The sequence below is a fragment of the Gordionus sp. m RMFG-2023 genome, chromosome 4, assembly GCF_954871325.1.
Source record: "Gordionus sp. m RMFG-2023 chromosome 4, tfGorSpeb1-WG-v2, whole genome shotgun sequence".
Taxonomy (NCBI): domain Eukaryota; kingdom Metazoa; phylum Nematomorpha; class Gordioida; order Chordodea; family Parachordodidae; genus Gordionus; species Gordionus sp. m RMFG-2023.
In genome coordinates, this window is record NC_088778.1 from 27,618,895 (window position 1) to 27,637,843 (window position 18,949).

General features: G+C 24.9%; 1 protein-coding gene across 2 annotated transcripts in view; it reads left to right on the top strand.

Moving 5' to 3' along the window:
- The first annotated feature begins 766 nt into the window (after nt 1-766).
- LOC135929194 (GTP-binding protein Di-Ras2-like) overlaps nt 767-18,949 on the top strand; it is a 30,789-nt gene continuing 12,606 nt past the window's right edge. Inside the window, exon 1 of one of the 2 annotated variants that reach the window (XM_065465748.1) lies at nt 767-867. The gene's annotated coding sequence lies outside the window, so the exon portion shown is untranslated. Of the gene's footprint in view, nt 868-17,659; nt 17,697-18,949 lie in introns of those variants that run through there. The other variant, XM_065465749.1, reaches the window with a different exon arrangement.

The following is an 18,949-nucleotide window of genomic DNA, read 5'->3' on the forward strand; positions in this document are numbered from 1 at the left end:
TCGTCCTTTTATTGGTTATCCGATATAATATAACAAATTTAAGTAGCGTATCTAGAATTGAATTTCATTTTTGGCACTAACACTATATTTTTATATATATAAATTTTCTAAAACATGGTTTTTGAAAAAATAATTTGAATTTGGGTGATTTTGTGAGAATGTTTTATGCTATATTTCTGAAATTTCAAAAATGTAGTTAAAAAAATTTGTTATACTATTCGACCCAGCTTTACATAAGCATAGCCAAGAATTTGTTAAGGTAAAGGGGGCGGGGGGGGGGGGTCAATATTATTTTTTTTTCTCCCATAAATTTTAATGAAGGTATTTGGGTCCAAATGATGCAGACCTTTGACTATATTATATTTTTAAAGGATAATTTTAGTTTTTCACTTTTTTAAAAAAAAAATTTAAATTTTATCATTTGACTCTATCCCTAAGTTTTTAATATATAGATTTGATAATGATGCCAATCCCCCCTACCCCTCTATCCCCTTGGTTCCGTCAAAGTTTTTATAAAACGAAAGTATTAAGACCTGTACTTGAATGCATAAATATACAAGATAAAATCCTAAAGTATTTATTTGAAAAACAAATTTAATATCGATTTAATAAAAATAAAATAAAATAAAAGTTTGTCATTTATCCTGTGATTTCTTTTTTCAAAAAAAAAATAAAATAAATTTCATTAAAAATGATATTTTTTTTAAAAAAAATTATATTTCGGTTAAAATAATATTATAATATAAACTCTCCTAAAATTTGATATGAAAAATTTAAACAATAAAGATAGCATATTATTATACATGTTGCATCTTGCCATTCATCATAAATTAGATTTTTTTCATTGCATTCCTCTAAGTAGTACAAGTAAAATATATTTTTTTTTCATTTTTTCTTCCTGATTTGGTATAAAAATAATTCAATTTTTTTGTCTTTTGGTCAAATATATTTAATAGGATTTATGTCAAAATTTTACTTATTAAATTATTTTCATAAAATTGGCTTGAGGATTAGTATGAGTAGCGTTGGTAGGAAGGGACGCAAAGGGGCCCACGCCTACCAAAAACTTAGGAAGGACCCAGAAAATTTTTGGATTTTTTTAAACCTTTTTTTTCGTTAACTTCTATATAGATGAAATTTTCTTGTTTTTGCTCATTTTAAATAAAATTTGTTGTCATTTTAGAAAATATTTTTAAAAAAAAAATATGAGCTCCTCAAGTTTAGGTAAATTTATGCAGCTGGTTAGTGACAAAGTTCTGAGATTCGCTTAAGTTGTAAGAGAACAAAGAGAATTCTATTGGTAGATTTATTTATATAAAAGCTAAGATAAAGATAACACTAATAAGATTAGGGATGTAATTTTCCTAACTATAATTAGATGAGATTCATAGAAAATCAGGCAAGTAAAGAATGCCAGCCTCCTATATTTGATTAAAAAACATACAACACAATATCGAAATTTATTCATGTTTCATGCAAAAAAAATTTATTTTATACATTAAAATATAATCTAATTTTACAATCAGAGTTCGAAAAAAAATTGTAACGATTTTTTGTAGATGTTTTTTGCCAAAATTTTTGATCCAAAAAATTTAAGATTTGATCCTGAAAAATTTTTTATGTATAAAAATTACAAAAGTACCTATTAAGGATTTTTATACCAATTGGAATTTGAGATAAAATTTTATCAAAAATCCTATTTGAACATTCTCTAAAAATTGATCAATAAACAATAATTTGAAAAAAAAATCAGCAAAAGTTAACATGGAAAAAGCATTCCTTATATTAAAAAAAGTGAAAAACCAAGATAAAAATATAACACAGCCAAAGGCTTACAATAAGTTGGCCTAGAGATCTCCGATAATATTTAAGAGGAACCCAATAGTGCCCCCCCCCAATAAAATTCTAGTGTATACCTAAGTAATACAACTATTGCATTTAGATAAGTTTGTTATAACTATAGAATTAGGGAAGCGATATTAAAAATACCTGTATATCTAATTGCCATTAAACTCATAGTTAATCTAAATATAAAATAATTTCAAAAATTTAATTTCCATTTATCACAAAATTATAAATATAATATAATATTTATAATGGCTGATTTTTTTTTTTTAAATTGCTGTTTACCTCACATAACATTATCTATTGACCGTTTTGAATTATATTAAGATTAGGATCGTAAAAATCTCTACATTGCGAATATATATATAATAATATTTTGAAAAATAATATGTTATTTTTTCATGAACACTTTCGGAAATGTTTCCGACCTTGAAACGGAAATTTTTTATAACCGCAATGGGAACATAACAGAGAAGCAAAAATGCCTCTTTTTCCGAAGTCTTTGAATAAAAGTAAAAGATTCTTCCAAACTATTTATATAATTTATATACACATTTTACAGAGATTTAAAAAATAAAAAATAAATGTAATAAAAAATATGTTTAAGTTTGAATTCGTGACAATTAAAAGATAACACATAATAATAGCAATATTATATTTATTTATTTTCTTTTAAAAAAAATATTACCATAATAAATATCCATAAGTTAAATAATTTATTTTGCGAATCATTCAAAAAGTATCTATTTAAAGGAATAGCACATTTTTTTTTTACATTTTATCACTATTCTGTAGAAAATAAAATTGAGCCTTTACAATTAAAATATTTTAATTTTTAATGGTCAAAAATTATATCTATAAGAAGGAAATTTTTATGGTTGAGCTATGCGCTTACTTGGGTAGCTGGCACCCTCAAATAGCAATATATAAAAATACTAAAAATAATTAATTTTAAAAGAATTAGAATGTCAAAAGTTTCAAACATGTTCATATACCTTTTTAGTAGTATATCAGGGTCAAATATTCTAACTGTTCAGTAGGTTCGATAAATAATAATGGTACTTTAACGGTTAAGTTCAGGTTCGGTTTCTATCTCTGCCCAGGCGAGGTAAAACTGTAAATATTAGAAGTACACCAGTACTCCTTCCTATGGTAATACCTTAAGGAATAAGAATGATATTACAATTTGAGGGATTAGTGGGTAATTGACGTAGTAAATTAACAGAAAAAAAGCTTTCGAAAAAATTTTATGCCAATATAATCAATTTATGGGCAATATCGTATATGCCTAAATTTATAATAAAATTGCTAATTTTACGTTAAATAAACATTTGCAAAATGTCCCATGTTTACTATATAATTCAAGAATTAATTTTTATTTATTCAAATTCCCATATTACATGTATAATATAATCCTTTAACATTTTAATTCATAACAATTCCGTTTTATAACGTTTACTCTCTATAACCTTAGTTAAAATTTACAATGTTTATTTGTTTATAGAAAAAATGAATGTTAAAAAGATATATGTAGAGCAGGACACAAAATTTATAACTTAGAAAGAAAAAAAATTCATAATTATTGTATAGGGATTTAACCTTTTTTTGAATTTAAATTATAATTATTGTTCGATTTCTTCTTAACAAGATAAAAAGAAATTAAAAAATTCTGTCTTATTTCAATTTTTTATAGTTCTTTATTTGTGAAACTTTACAGTTATATTTTAGTTCATTCTAATGATTATAAAATAAAATTTTGGTAATTAAAAAAAAATAATTGTATCTGTAAAAAAAATTTAAATTATCAAATGTGGTTTAAGCTCTAAATGGCTGTGGGAGGTTGGATAATATAATAATTTAAGCTTAGTTTATGTCATCATCATAAATTTAGAATAGATTATTTATATCTACCCCTTTTATATATTTCATTTCATAATTGTCTTTACATTATCTTATACACACCATCCTTTTCTTATTTTATTAATATAGTCATAAGAAACTTATATTTTTGACCCATTTAAATTTAAATTTAAATTTAAGGGAATGCCACTATTTACTCATTATACACTAATATAATATAAGAGAACCATGTTATACGTTTAATATGAATATTTAATACAGAAGAGAATTTAATGTAATTACACTTGCATTTATTTGTCCAACTTTTTCCAAATAATTGTATACCTTTTAATTAAATTTTAAATTACCGCAAATCAAACTACCTCATGCGCTATTTTTTAGTCTCCTTGAAGTTTCTCTTCTTTGTATAAAAGGGGCTAAAAACAAAAAATTTAAAATAAATGAAATATATACATGATTATGCCTTTATATCGTCGCTTGGAATTAGAATATTCTATTTCCACTTTTTGCAATTTTACATGGGAGCAATTTAAAAAATAAGTTTCTATTGATTTCAATAGGATGGTTAACCTTGTATCGAATTTAATTGGACTTATTTTATAAATATTTCGGATTTTTTAATGTAAATAGAATGGTATAATTATAAAAAATTGTTTTATGTAATGTCATTTTTGACAAAGTGGGCAGAATAACCTCTAAATATACGAACCTATTTTATTTAAAAGGGTTAACTCTAATAAATTATATTGAAGTTCAATTATAAAATTAATGAAAAAATCGAAAACACTTTTTCAAGGTAGAAAACCCCGCTAGCTGATAGTTTTAAAGACGGGTTATGAGTCATTAGTTTTCTGGTACGGTAGAAGTTCGGGGAAAAAATTACTTGAACTCAATTTAGTGGTTTGAGTTAGTGATCTGCATCTGCTAATTTATCAAGCCCGACCCGACACAAAATTATTTATAAAAAATTTGACCTGCCCGGCCCGATCCCCAACAAATTTTCTTTTATTTTTCAGGAAAAACCCGGCCCGAAATAAAATATAAATTATTTGCCGTGTTTTAAAAAAAAATTAAGAAAAAATTCTACAAATAAAAAATATTAGCTCCTTGTTTCTTGGAAGAATTTTAAAATATATCAATATATTTTGACAAAAATGTTATGATATCATACTTGAAAATTAGCCCGGCCCCACCAGACACAAAATGTTTAAAGAAATGTTAGGGACTCCGGTTGGGTACGGGCCAGGTCGTGATTTACAGATCTCTTTGGATTACCCTGCATTCAAATTAGCGCGAATTCGGCGGTGAGGTATATAAAAACACAACATATTTTGTATACTACGCCGCGAATTCGCGCTAATTGTGAATGCAGGGTTAGTCGAATTGAGTCCAGAGTCTAAAAATAAATTCGAATAGATAAAATCTTTTTTTATTAAGATTAGTTTTCTCTTATTTATATATAAGTTTTCAACGATTTATTAGAACGATAATGAAATACGACAGGTTTATCTGGGAATACGGAGGTGATCCTGAATCTATCAATTTTTAAACCATTGACTGAAGAAAGATTTTTTTTTAAATCTGATTTACCGGAAATTAATTTTGACATCGTATTTTATAACTATCTAAAGTTTTCATAAAAAAAAAATCTCAATTTTATAAATTATTTATAATATTATAGATTTTTTTTTAACTTATAAAATTGAAGAATACAGAAAAATGTATGGCAAAATTGTTAGAAATATTAATGATGGATACTCTATACACTCTGAAGCTTATTTCCGGTGAAATCAGATTTTTCGAATTTTAAAAAAGCCTTAAGTATAAATAATTTAATATTGAGAGATTTTAAATAAACAGGGTGGAAGATTTCTGGTTAGCCCTTATTTCAGACCTATCACAAAATATATAATTGTAGATAAATTATTATATATAAAAAATTAACATCTCATAAGTCGAAAAATCACAAAAGGAAATTTTTTTAAAGAATAATTTTATAAATTTATTGGCGATTTCGGAATCTTTCTAACTTTATAATCATTTAGCGATTGCGATTTTTAAGATATTTTAAAATCCGAATTTAACGGAAAAATATATTTATAAAAGACAGTCTTCACTATAAACTTTTGTATTATATTTTTTTAAATATATATATGAGATTTGAAAAAGTAGTTTTTAAAGTTCGCGGTAAAATTGTTTAAAATTCGCACATTGGGTACTATTTAGGCGCTAAAATACATATTCGATCTAATAATTAAATTTAAAAATGGCCCTTAATAAGTGATTTAAAAGATTCGATATAAAGGGTTTAGTGTGGCTTAAAATATCTCTGCAGATAAAAACGGAAGTGCCTTTGATAAGAATTTTGAGAATGTTTTAATTATTAAAATTTAGCAATTATTTATAATCATTAAATTATATATTTTGTATATGAATTATTAAAATCGAAACAATATTATATATTTAGATGTCATATCAGCTCAGTAAATTTTTTTGGTCACTTTGAAATTTGGATTTTAACAATAAAACCCTAAATTAAGCATGATGCACACTACATAAAATTGTATCTGTATCTAGGTAGATTTTTAGACGATATAACTGTTTCTAGATCTATATTTTAGACCAGATATTTGTATCTAGATTTATTAGAAAAGAATCTTTTAACAACTAATATATATTGTATAACACCGTGCTTTTTAAGGATTCTTTAGATTTTTGGATTTCAAATATTATTTAATAATTTCCCTTTTTTATTAATAATTAATGATTTTAATTTGTGCAACATCGGACCATAATTAACTTTTAAGTGTTATAAATTTTAATTAATTTTCTTTTTTCATAACACATTAAATATTCATTATAATCAACAGAATAATTATCAAAATATCATTATTTAAGGAAAAATTAGGGTGATAATTTATGATTTGGATAAAAATTTTATTAGAAAATTTTATAATTACTTTATGTGTCGGTCGAATATTTTATAAAATTTTAATTGTGCAATATTATATCTAGATACTACTTTATTACTGAATCAGAGTGTATTATTTATTATATAATATATAGATAATTTTAGTTTTGTAATAATAATAAGGCATAAAAATAGAGTTAAGTAATTGGTTTAAAAAGGTTTTTATGACAATTTTTTTAATGACATATTATGTATATAAATAAAGAATTGTACGAAATAAAAAGATTAAAAAGAAAAGAAAAAGAATATGTATTAATACAGTAATAAAACATCCATAAATTGAACCAAAAAAAGTGGCTAATTTATGCTTTTTTATATCTTTTTAGAAGTTATCCAATTAAATCATTAAAAAAAATCTCATAAATATATAGTAGAAAAAATAAGATTTATTAACAATCTTCAAAAAAAAAGAAGATTTCTTTAAATAATTTATTATGTTTGTCAACCAATTGGTATATTTTGGGAATATTTTTTAAATAAAATAATATATTTTTTCTATTCGATTTAATTATAATAAAAAATATTTAGGGCACTCTAACATGGATTGGGAGGGATGCGGGATACGATGCAATTTTGCCATCAAAATGTTAGGCATACAGTGTTGTTAAACAGCTCGATTTAGGCCATTTCTAAAAACGGCTAACTTTTAACTTAATATTTTATCCAGAAAAATATTATGCAAGCCTGATTGCTCATAGAAAAGTTCTCGATCTATTCTCGAAATCTCGAGGCACCATGAAACAAGTGTTATTAAACGACCCGATATAAAATTGATTTTGTTTAAAAAGGTTCGATTAATATTTTAGACAAAATAATATTATGTAAGCATGGAGATTTTGCCCAAAGGTATTAGAAAAGTTTGGACCTCTATTTGCCAAATTTCGAGGCCTGCATAATAATATTTTTGGCTAAAATCTTAATCGGACCGTTTATAAAAATCGACCTAAAGTTGGTTAACAAAACTACCATGAACTGCTTACCCGATTCATTCGATATTTATTTCCTAAAAGTGTCCGAGATTTTTTCTTATTACGCAAGAGGCATTATCAGTTATTATGGTGTTAATTTTTGTGTTTCCTATTTCCTCAATTACTTTAATAAATTCATCTAATATATATTCCCCCGTATATGTATATTTCTCCCTGTTTCAATTGATTTATAGAATATAGGGTTAGGGTTGCTATAACGAAATTTACAATACATTCCTCTCTTGTATTTGCCCACTCATCACTAATGAGAATTTTTATTTTTATCTAATTTTTAGATTACCATATTTTTAATTTTATCATATTCATTTTTTTAACAATTTTATTATGAGTAAGTATCTGGAAGGTATAATTTTACAATACAATTGAGGTTTGGAAAATGGGAAATTCACAGTTATTGAATTCGCGCTAACCGTGAATGAAGGGTGATAGAAGTGTTTTTATGCTAAGAATTATCTTTAAAATTTCTTATGATATAATTTCATCTGTATTCATTATAAATATATTTTATAGGCTTCGGTAATTAATTAAGATGAGATTGCAAATGAGATAGAAGAATAATTAATTCAGAAAAGGTTGTAAAATTTTATAACAAAAATGAAATTTAGGAATATTAACGTTACCTAGTTAAAAAAGTTTATCTGTAATCACATGACTGGCCATATTTGCTATCAAAAAAAGGTGAATTAATCTTACCTAATCCATATCGCTCAAAACTTTAATTATACACCAATCCTATCCCATATCCCTTCCACCTATAATCCTACTCCCGATTCTTAACTCAGTTATTACATCTTTTAACTTTATGCTAATTAAAAAATTTATCTCAGATGAATACTTATATTAAGCTATTATCTTCATTCTTTTACAAATTAGGGTAATTATGAATTATTAAGTAGTAAAATAATTCTTATTAATCTTTCATATAATCATAATATACTTTAACCAATAGTTATTCCCATTATGATCCCCCCCCCAAAAAAAAAAATTAGCAAAATTCATAGAAAAAAGAAGATATTAGCATATATATTAAAATTTGTTTCAAATTCTAATCCATTTTATTTAAAATAAGATCGCAGTTCTATTAACTTTTGTTTAAAATAATGAATCGTTATAATCTTAAATTCAAATCTTGAATATATATTTTAGACTCTATAATAATATCATATAGTGATGGGAAATTTTTCGTTAATTTTTGTGTTTTGATATTATCACAATATTTTTAAAGATTAATAATTCATTTCTATATCTTTTTTTTTCAGCAAGAATATAATGATAATTAAAGTATAAAGACGTCAAAAAAAAGCAAATAAAATAATTAACTTAATTTCTTTTCTTTCTGTGTTTAATATATTGCAAATTTTTCATTATTGCAATTAGTGTTGTTTAAACGACTCGATTTGAGCCAATTTTTAAAATGGGCCTAGTTCAATATTTTATTCAGAGAAATAGTGCCTACGCACCGAGATTTAGCTAATAGATGTATCCAAACCTATATGCCATCCATGAGCAAAACCTTTGCGTATTATTTTCCTAAAAAAAGATATTGAGTTAACCGTTATTGCATCACCTTAAACATAATCTACCATTTTTTATTGCAAAAATTTTTAATATACAATTTTTTATAATTTGCTCAGTTTGTTAAATTGTGTATTAAAAAAAAATTGACCTTTATAGGCTATATCCAAAATATCAAAAAATTAAATTCGTAAAATATCCAAACTTTATCGAAAAAGGAGAAATAAGCTTTTTTTTAATATAAAAATAAAAGATGTCCAAAAGATACAATTTCAAATTAAATTTTTTGAAAATTTTCGAATATTTTGAAACAGATTTTAGAAGCAACCTTAATAAATTTTTTAAAATGTTTAATAGGAGTTAAATGGATTTATTTAGACTTTATTTTTTTGTTTTATTGTCGTTGAGTCCCCTGAGCTATTTCTTTTACATTTAATTTTAAATAGATTCTATAAACTTATCATTGTTTTTAAAGAATTAATTAACCAATATATTTTTAACTTTATCATGAATAAATTTAATTATATATTTATAGTATAAATAAAGGAATTATTTTTTTTTTAAATATAATAATGATATGTTTTTTTTCAGAGTATAAATTTATAATGTAAATAAAATTGAATAAATGATGATCTCAGGTGTTTGTTCATTAGCTATGTTCCCTTTTTCAATATATTTGGTTAGAAATTTTAAAAAATGGATATAAAACATTTTAAATCTATTTATATATTATTTTTTAAAATAATTATAGAGATTATATAGTATAATTAAAAGTTATTTGAAATTAAATACAAGCATAATTGGTATAAATGTTATTAATATTTAACGCTCTCTATTTATGAAGTAATTTATAAATTTAAAAATTGGTGGCAAATGGTGATTATTACAAATTTTCTTTTTACTTGAATTTTAAATAAAATTTCAAACAAAGGCCATTTGTCAGAAATTTTTTATTATTTTTAATGACATTTATATCATTTATATTTGTATTATTAGTTTTAACTTTTAAATAATAGTTATAATTTTTATGTTCAAATGTTAAATAATAGAATTTCCAATTTCTTTCTTTCTTTCTTTAGAGTTGCTAAAAGATACTTTACAAGTAGATCTGGATAGAGATAGATCGTTTAAAATGGATTTAGATAAGATAATCGTCTAAAAAGGCATCTAGATAAGGATACGTTTTTACAAATATATCTAGGTACAGATACAGTTTTTATTATAATGTATGTGCGCATAATGCTTAATTTAGGATTTTATTGTTAAAACTCAAATTTCGAAGTTTAAAAAATTTATTGAGCTGATCCCACATCTATATACAATTATATAATAAAATTAATGATTTAGATTTTAATAATTCATATGCAAATATATATAATTATATTATTGTTAAATTTTAATAATAAAAACATTCTCAATTTTTTTATCATTAAGGCCCCCCCCATTTATATGTAAAGGCATTTTGAGCCATAACTCTTTCGGGGCTCTTGACGGTAGAGTGATTGTTGTATTTAATGCATAACAACTCTATATTGATATAATCATTAAATATATTATATTCCCAACAACAATTTTTGAAAATTTGATGTGTCAAAACTTATAGACTTATTAATCTAAATTATGATATATATATTTTTTTTTAAATTAATATAAATTATGATATAGATTTTTTAAATTATTATAAATAAAATAATATAATATAAAATTTACAGTGTTGTCGTCATCCGTTGCGTAAAGCAAAATTGTCTGTTTTGTTTTTGAACTCGGGTATATTATTAAATGAATTTAATTCGACATTGCTATTTTTAATATTAAAAAACGTAAAATAAATATAGATACAGATGCACATAAAAGAGTATCTAGCTATAGATACTTTTTATAAATATATAGATACAACCTTTTTGTATCAAGATACCTTAACAACTCTGATATTTATCATTATTTTTGGATAAATTTTAATTAAATTTAGAAAATATAGTTTTTATTTAATAAAAAGTTAATGTAATCGATTACACACTATATATTCGTTTACAACTTAGCATCTAAAGCAAAAATATGGCTTCTTTATGACTTTATGATGAGTTTAGGTCAGTCTATGTAAATATTAATGTCAGGATATAAAAAATAAATGTCACATTTTTAATATTTATTCTGAATAGGTGTTTTCAAAAAATTGTTTGAGTAAGGAATTTCTTAATAAATGGTAATGTTGTTTTATGATTCATAATCTATATTTTTTTAAGAAAATAAACTACTTTTAGTGGTGTGGTACCTTCTAAAATGTAGGTGCTATGTTTAAATTGGGAAGGTTCCAGGAAGAGTATTTCCGCAAACCTTTGGGGTCAAATGAAAAATTCGCAAGAATTATTAGCGTCATTGGAATAGAAGAGTTTGAGCCCCGTTCTTAGAATTATATGTCAATAGTATATAAAAGATGTATATTGCTATATATCATGTTACCCTACATAAAAATTTAGGCATAAAATCTTATATAACTCAATTCTCATCCTCTCGCTATGCTACGACACCTATTGATATTTAATATATAGATATCAGATTATTTTTTTATTACAATATATCCATGAACATCTTATATTTTAACTAGCGTAGACATTATTCAAAATTTTCCTATGGTGAGGGGGACAACACTATTAGATATGTTTTTCCCCGTAAATTCTATTGGAGATCTTTAGGTTCATTTATTATAGGCCTTTGGCTCTATCAAACTTTCATAAAAATTATATTGGGTTTTCACTTTTTTTTAATAAAAATTTTAAATTAGTTTTTATTTAGAAAATTTATTAACTTTTACTATTTTTCTTTCAAATTCTTCTTTAGAGTGATAAGTGATATATTGTAGCTTTTTTGGGAGAGAAGGGGGTTTGGGGGGAGTGGGAGTGGGGTCTGGCTTACGCGCCTGCGCCTCTAACTATTACACTTTATAGAATAATAATTAAATACTTTAATAAAATACAAGATATTGATTTGATAAAAATATTTGAAAAATATTTTATGTTCAATCCCGACTGTCTGTCGACTAATTTGCAGGTTTATTTTATGCTTGTATAAACTAAAAACAATTTACAATTCCGATTTAATGGGTATATTCGTTAAATTTAAATGGCAAATTAAATGGTTTTTTTGTAAATTCAATTTATAAATGAAAAAAAATGTTGTAAACATCATAACCAAGACTTAATGCTAATTTATTTTATTTGATCATTCAAATTTATAAAAGATTAATTTAGTGAAAATTATACTATCGGAGTTACTTTAATAATTAAGCAAATTAATTTTCCCAATTTTTTGCGATAATCATTGAAAAGAAAAAACTAAGTGCAAGCATACTTTCTACATAATTTCATTTTAAATTCCTTCACAAGGAAAAGGAAATCGAAATCAATGTTAGTAAAACCATGCTTCCTAACTCCCCTTCAATCTCAATAATGATCTTGCATTATTCCACCCCGCACCCCCCCATCTACTTGGCCTGCCGTTATTAGGATTTTAAAGAACAAGTGAAATGTTTAACCACATTTAAGATGATTTTTGATTGTCTTTTTCCACAAATTGATGAAAATTAACATGCTTATAATAATTTTATTTCAGAAAAGTTTTTATCTAAGTTTAAGTATTCTTCTAACGCTTTTTGCTTCTTGTATCCTAATAAGGATGTGTAACATTTTTGATATATTGAATAACTGGACTTACTTACCTATAAATTATTTGATTTTTAAAGAACCCACACTGCTTTTTTTCATATCATACTACTTATACTGTCTTTATTTTTTAATAAAGGAAATAATTAAATTTAATTTACCATCTTTTAAGAGCATGCAAAGATTAATAAGAGGCAATAGCAATTTTTTGTGCATTTACCTTCAATATTCATATTCTTAACCATTCTCCACCAGATTAGTTCCCCAAAAATTTTGTAGAGTTTTAAAAAAAATCGAAGATATTTTAGGTTTATTATTTTGAAGAGCATTTCGAAATCTGAAATTTTGAATCCCCCTACCCACTCATTTGAAGAAAGTCTAGGCTATACTACTCTATCACATTATAATCAAAATTAGTGTTGTTTAACGGCTCAATATTTAAAAACGGCTACCCATTGCTTAAGCTAAAAAGTATTATGCAAACCTGGAGATTTTGCTCTATTAACGAAATCCCGAAGTTTGCATAATAAATGGCTAAAATATTGGATGAACAGTTTTTAAAAAATAAATTAACCTATTATGAGCATAGAATTAATATTAATATTATTATTTTTTATCAGTAAGAATCAATCATCGTTATATTATATTAAAGTTATATATAATTATTGAAAATTTTTAAATGTTTTTTTAATCAAATTTTTATATGGCTACCTATTTACTACTCTAAATATTATTTGTAATCTCATAAACATATAAAACACTTTATTAAATTTACCCTCCTTCTACTATATAAATAACATTTGTAATTTATATATTATTTTTGTTATAATTGTATTATAGTGTTATCACTTATCATTTTATAATCAATATACGTCATAATATTACTTATTGAATTGATTTCATTGTACGAAATTACTCCAATCACAGCATGCATTTTTCAATGAAAGTATATGGCCTATATTTTTAAGTACGTCATGTATGTTTTAATATTGTACTTTGTTATGATTACATATAATCATGTACATATTTTTAACATTTGTAAAAAAATCCCTTTAAGAGCCCATTTAACACAGGGAATCAAAAATTATATTATTTTAGATTCTATTTCTGATATTTTTTTTAAAGTCTTGGGTCCAGAACCCATTCCAAAAGAAAATTCTAGATTTATCATAATTCAGATAATCTAGTTCTTTGACGATAATAAAATGCATGCAAGTAATAAGAATGCTCTCAACACTTATCTGGAATTAAGGACAGACCAAAACACTTTTAAATAGTTTATATAATTCGAGATGTGTTAACATTTTGGAGTTCCAAAACAAATATATTATCCTTTTTTTGTCTTATCTTAACTTTCAATGCTTATCAAGGAAAGATCTCATTTGAGATGCTACTTCTTTCTTTATATATTACTCCATTTTTTCTGGAAACCTCCTTTGAGTTTAGAAATATAGGAGGTCTAAGCACGTCGATACCAAGGGACAACTAGGACAATTATTATATTAAAAATAAAGCAGGTCTGGAAAAATAAAGCAGGTCTGAAAAAATAAACCTTATGTAAATTACGAATGATATATACCTATCGACAAAAAAGATTTCTCTTATGTCAACTCAATATAATACAATAAATAAAAAATTTTGCACCCTAAAAATAACCAAATATATTTTACTATTTTTTTTTAGTCTAGATTTTTAATATTAATCTTAAATAACATGCCGCTCTCCCGAGCAAATTTGGGGTTATAAGCTTTATATCTCCTGCCTCACCACTATAGATCCCCATCTGGGGTTAGCACTAAATTTATGGAAGTCACGCCCCAAATGCTCCCTTGCCTTTATCCTCCAGATAACAAGATTTGGAACTACATTTAAACCTGCATTCCGTTGAATTCATTTACTAGAACGCTGCTTTGAAGGGTATTTCCTCGATCTTTAACCAGATATCTCTATCCCCACCCCACCCCCCCCCCCCACACACACAAATAAACTAAAGTAATAATTCTCCATCAACAATTCAACATTTCAACACAATGAATGACTCGAGGCTATCCCTAGCTCCAACCTTGGTTTGCTTCTTTCACGAAGAACTTCATATAGGAATAGGTCTTTGTTTAGGCTGTGATATCGTCACATCCTCATCTTGCAAACTCTGTCAGCTCCCTGTCGATCAGCCAATATTCCATCAACTTTGTAACCTGTTGGTCATAATCTCGGGGACAATATCAGGCATGACGGAATGACACTTATTCCAAGAAGCAGGGAAATTCTGTTAGCCTGGGATTATACTTGTGTTCATCGGTCTGCACTATCTTTTAGTTATAATTCCTTTATTATTTTATTACTTTATTTTAAAAAAATGTATATTTTATTTTTATTGTAAATTGTAATCGTTAAAATCAAAATAAAACCTTCATTCATATATCAAATGAAAGCCTATACACTATTCAATCATCAAAGTGAGTTAGATATTATAAAGAATAACTGGTATTATTAGTTTTATCATTGTTAAATTAGCCGGCTTAGAGTATGTTGGACATAGGTTTGGGCCCATCTATATCAATAAAATCATTATTACAAAATAATTTTAAATGATGCGAACTTATATTTAAAAAAAAGGGTTGAATAAAGTTACGATGAAATTAAAATTAGGCCAGCAATTAGATTATACGAATCTTAAATAAAAGTTTTAATTAAATATATTCCATTTTATCATTTATTATTTAAATACGCACCCAGAAGTAGTATTATAAGATTATATTTAAGCTATGGAAATAGTAATTGTCGTATGTACCCTGTTCCAAGTTGCACCGTTTTTTATGAGAATTTTAAAAGGTTTATATTATTTTTAGAAATTAACATAAATATTAGGTAGAAAAATTAGCTTATAATTCATCAAGACCTTTCGTTAATATTTACATTATGAGAGTTACTGCAAAATAATGTTCACTAATGCCCCGGTCTCTTCTATTTCATCTTCACGAGATGACAAAGTTTCTATTTTAATTAACAAATTGTTCTACATCCAAATTTAAATCTGTGTCTTCGACTCGTATTATTTAGCAAATTATATTATTAACTGAATAAAGAGTGAACCCATGGATTCCGTATTCCAATACGACATATATTTCTTTGAAAAATTTGAAGAAAAATATCGTTATTTATGAAATCATTTTCTTAATAAGAATATATTTAAAAAGTGTAACATATTTAAACATGAATTTTAGTTAGTTATTTTTAATATGACCTTCTCTAGCGTTATTAATTGTCAAAATGTAGTTCCAAATTAGTGCTGGCACTGGATTTTTTTCATAGTTTTCCTAAAATTTCAAAATTTAAATTATTAATATGGGAAAACAAAGAATGGCATGTCGCCAGCTGATTTAAATTGATACGCCTTTAAATGGCTGAATCTTTAGCCCTGATAGTATTATATAAAACCCTATGAAGTTGAAGAGACGTTTTCAAGAAACTGGATACATCCTTTGCGCGTTAGGTATGGGTCCGAAGATGAAGAGATGGTTGTTAAAAGAATGTGCAATTTTCTCGATATTAAAAAATTTTACATTCTCATAATTGAAAAAAATTTTGTACGCGTCTTTTTGTTTATTGATCATGCGAAAAATTTAAGTTGTATTATTACAACAGTGTTATTGTCTTTGTTGAAGAATAATTTTTAAACAAATTATATTTATACAGTTTTTTTAATTTCAAACTATGCTTTAGATTATATATTATAAATAAAATTTATCCAAAAATAAAATAATTATAAATAAAATAAAATTATCTAAATAAAATAAAATAGAATATGGAAGAAAATATTGTCCATAAATTTATAATATGTATAGAACAAATATATTATATAGAAAATATAAAACCCATAATTAAATTTAGCAAATAATAAATATATTTAATAAACACATAATGAAATTTATAAAATCTTAATAAATTTCCGTTAGATAGCGTAATAGATTTAAAAATTACCGTGGACAGATATTTTCTAATCAAATAATTTTAAAATTAATATACCTTGAGATTTGAAATTTAAACCAAAATAAAATGTATATTAATAGGATGTTTGTTTAAATGTATAATCTGTGAGTAAGGCAGTTCTGTAACACTCATTGCGAAAGGTTAAAAGGTACCCCGGGTGTTTTTATTAATTCTTAAATATTTATTTTATTTTTAAATTTATGTTTTTTTCGACTCCTAGAAAAATATAATATTTATACATTACGAATTTACATATTTTTTTAAAAAAACTGTTAATTCATTAAATTTCTATCACCAGGTAAAATCTATTCCAATTTGCATAAAAGGTAACATTTTTAAAAAAAATAAAATAAAAATTTAATTGTGCATAATCTATAATTATATCTAACTATATTAATAACCTATAAAATCAATCCAGTTTTTTTATTTTAATATTCATCTATATACACACACACTTAAAAGAAATTAATTGCCAATAATGGTATTCTCTTTTTCTCCTTATTAATTATTGATTAATTTTATTAATCACAATTAAATTATCCTAACCATTATATTTATATAATTATCTACGAAATTTACCAATAATTTTTTATTGCAACCATAAAATAGCGAGATAATTGATTTTTTTTTTAAAGGGTTTCCTTTTCATTAGCATAATTTATTAACGTAATGATATACAAAGAACTTTTTTTTTGTAATATAATAAGGTTAAGACATTCATAGGCTGATATACTTTTAGTTAACTATTATCACGGAATCCGCTTTGAATGGAGGATATAAATAATGAATTTCTTCAAATAAAAGTTTGTGTGGTTAGAAATGGATATTCTTATTTAAAGAAATAAAGCGAACACACTTTTTAACCAAGTAATTTCATGTCATTTTTATCAATTTTTTTTTGGTAATATCTTTTGATGAGCGAATATATACTATAGATAAGTTGGTTTTTAATTATTCTCCTTGATAACAAAGTGTATAATTTTAAGAGTAATATATTATTCCTTCAGTATTACAAATATTTTTTATTTATTTTATCGACTAATTTGTGTCAAAATAATACGAGCAAAATAATCTTAGAAAAGTATCATTTTTTTTATGACTTTTATATATGTAAAAATGTCTAAAGATTATGAATATTTTACTCATGTAAAGAAGGAAAAATATGAATATAAGGGATCTAATTACATTTATACGAATGATATTATATATATATATATTTAAAAAAACAATCATAAATGCTAGGTCAAAATTAAATGATAATTTATAAACATTTTGCTAACTTCCTTCCAAATCAAATCGAATAATATAAAGTTCAAATTTGTTGATTAGATCATTTAAGGTATTTTAATTTGGGTAGCTCATATTTAAGTTAGGTTAGATTTTATTTTTTTCACTGCTCGATATCGCTTAATATTAACCTCTTAACATTTAGATCCACTCATTGAACCCATTTCTTTCTGCAATCTTTTTTGTTCCTTTTTTATTCTAGTTTTGATCTTTGATCTCTTTCGTTTCTATTTATCATCTATATTCTAACTATTCCACTTTCATTTACAAAATATGATCTATGATCAAAAGATTTTAGTCCATTCCCGCTAAACTTAGTTTGCTTGAAACCAACAAACTTTCTAATACGCTCTACTTTTATATGTCGTTTCTCGTCTGATTTCACTCCCTCCCCTCATTTTCTCAATACTCGCAACCATACAAAACCTTAGGTTCGCCACTTCCTGTATTGCAAACAGTGGAAAGTTTAAATTTCGGAGGAATACCAATTGCAATGATCTTATATCTTGTGAAATCTTCTATTATTTTTCCCACCCTCGAACCCATTGGGCTTTGTTTAACAGAGGGTAAACATCTCTTAGATCCCATGGCAGACTGGTGAATTACAAACATAAATCTTTTCTTTTTTTCGATTAACAAAGCCCATGATGCTATAGTCTATCCAGAATATAAAAAATCTGTCAAATATTCTTCTGCATTGCCTTCCAACCATTTATTTATACCCATCATAGCTACTTATCCAACTTCCATTAACAATATTTTATTTCTAAATTCTACTAAAATGTTTCCTTCTCTGTTTTTATAACACATTCGATTTTACGCATACATGCTCC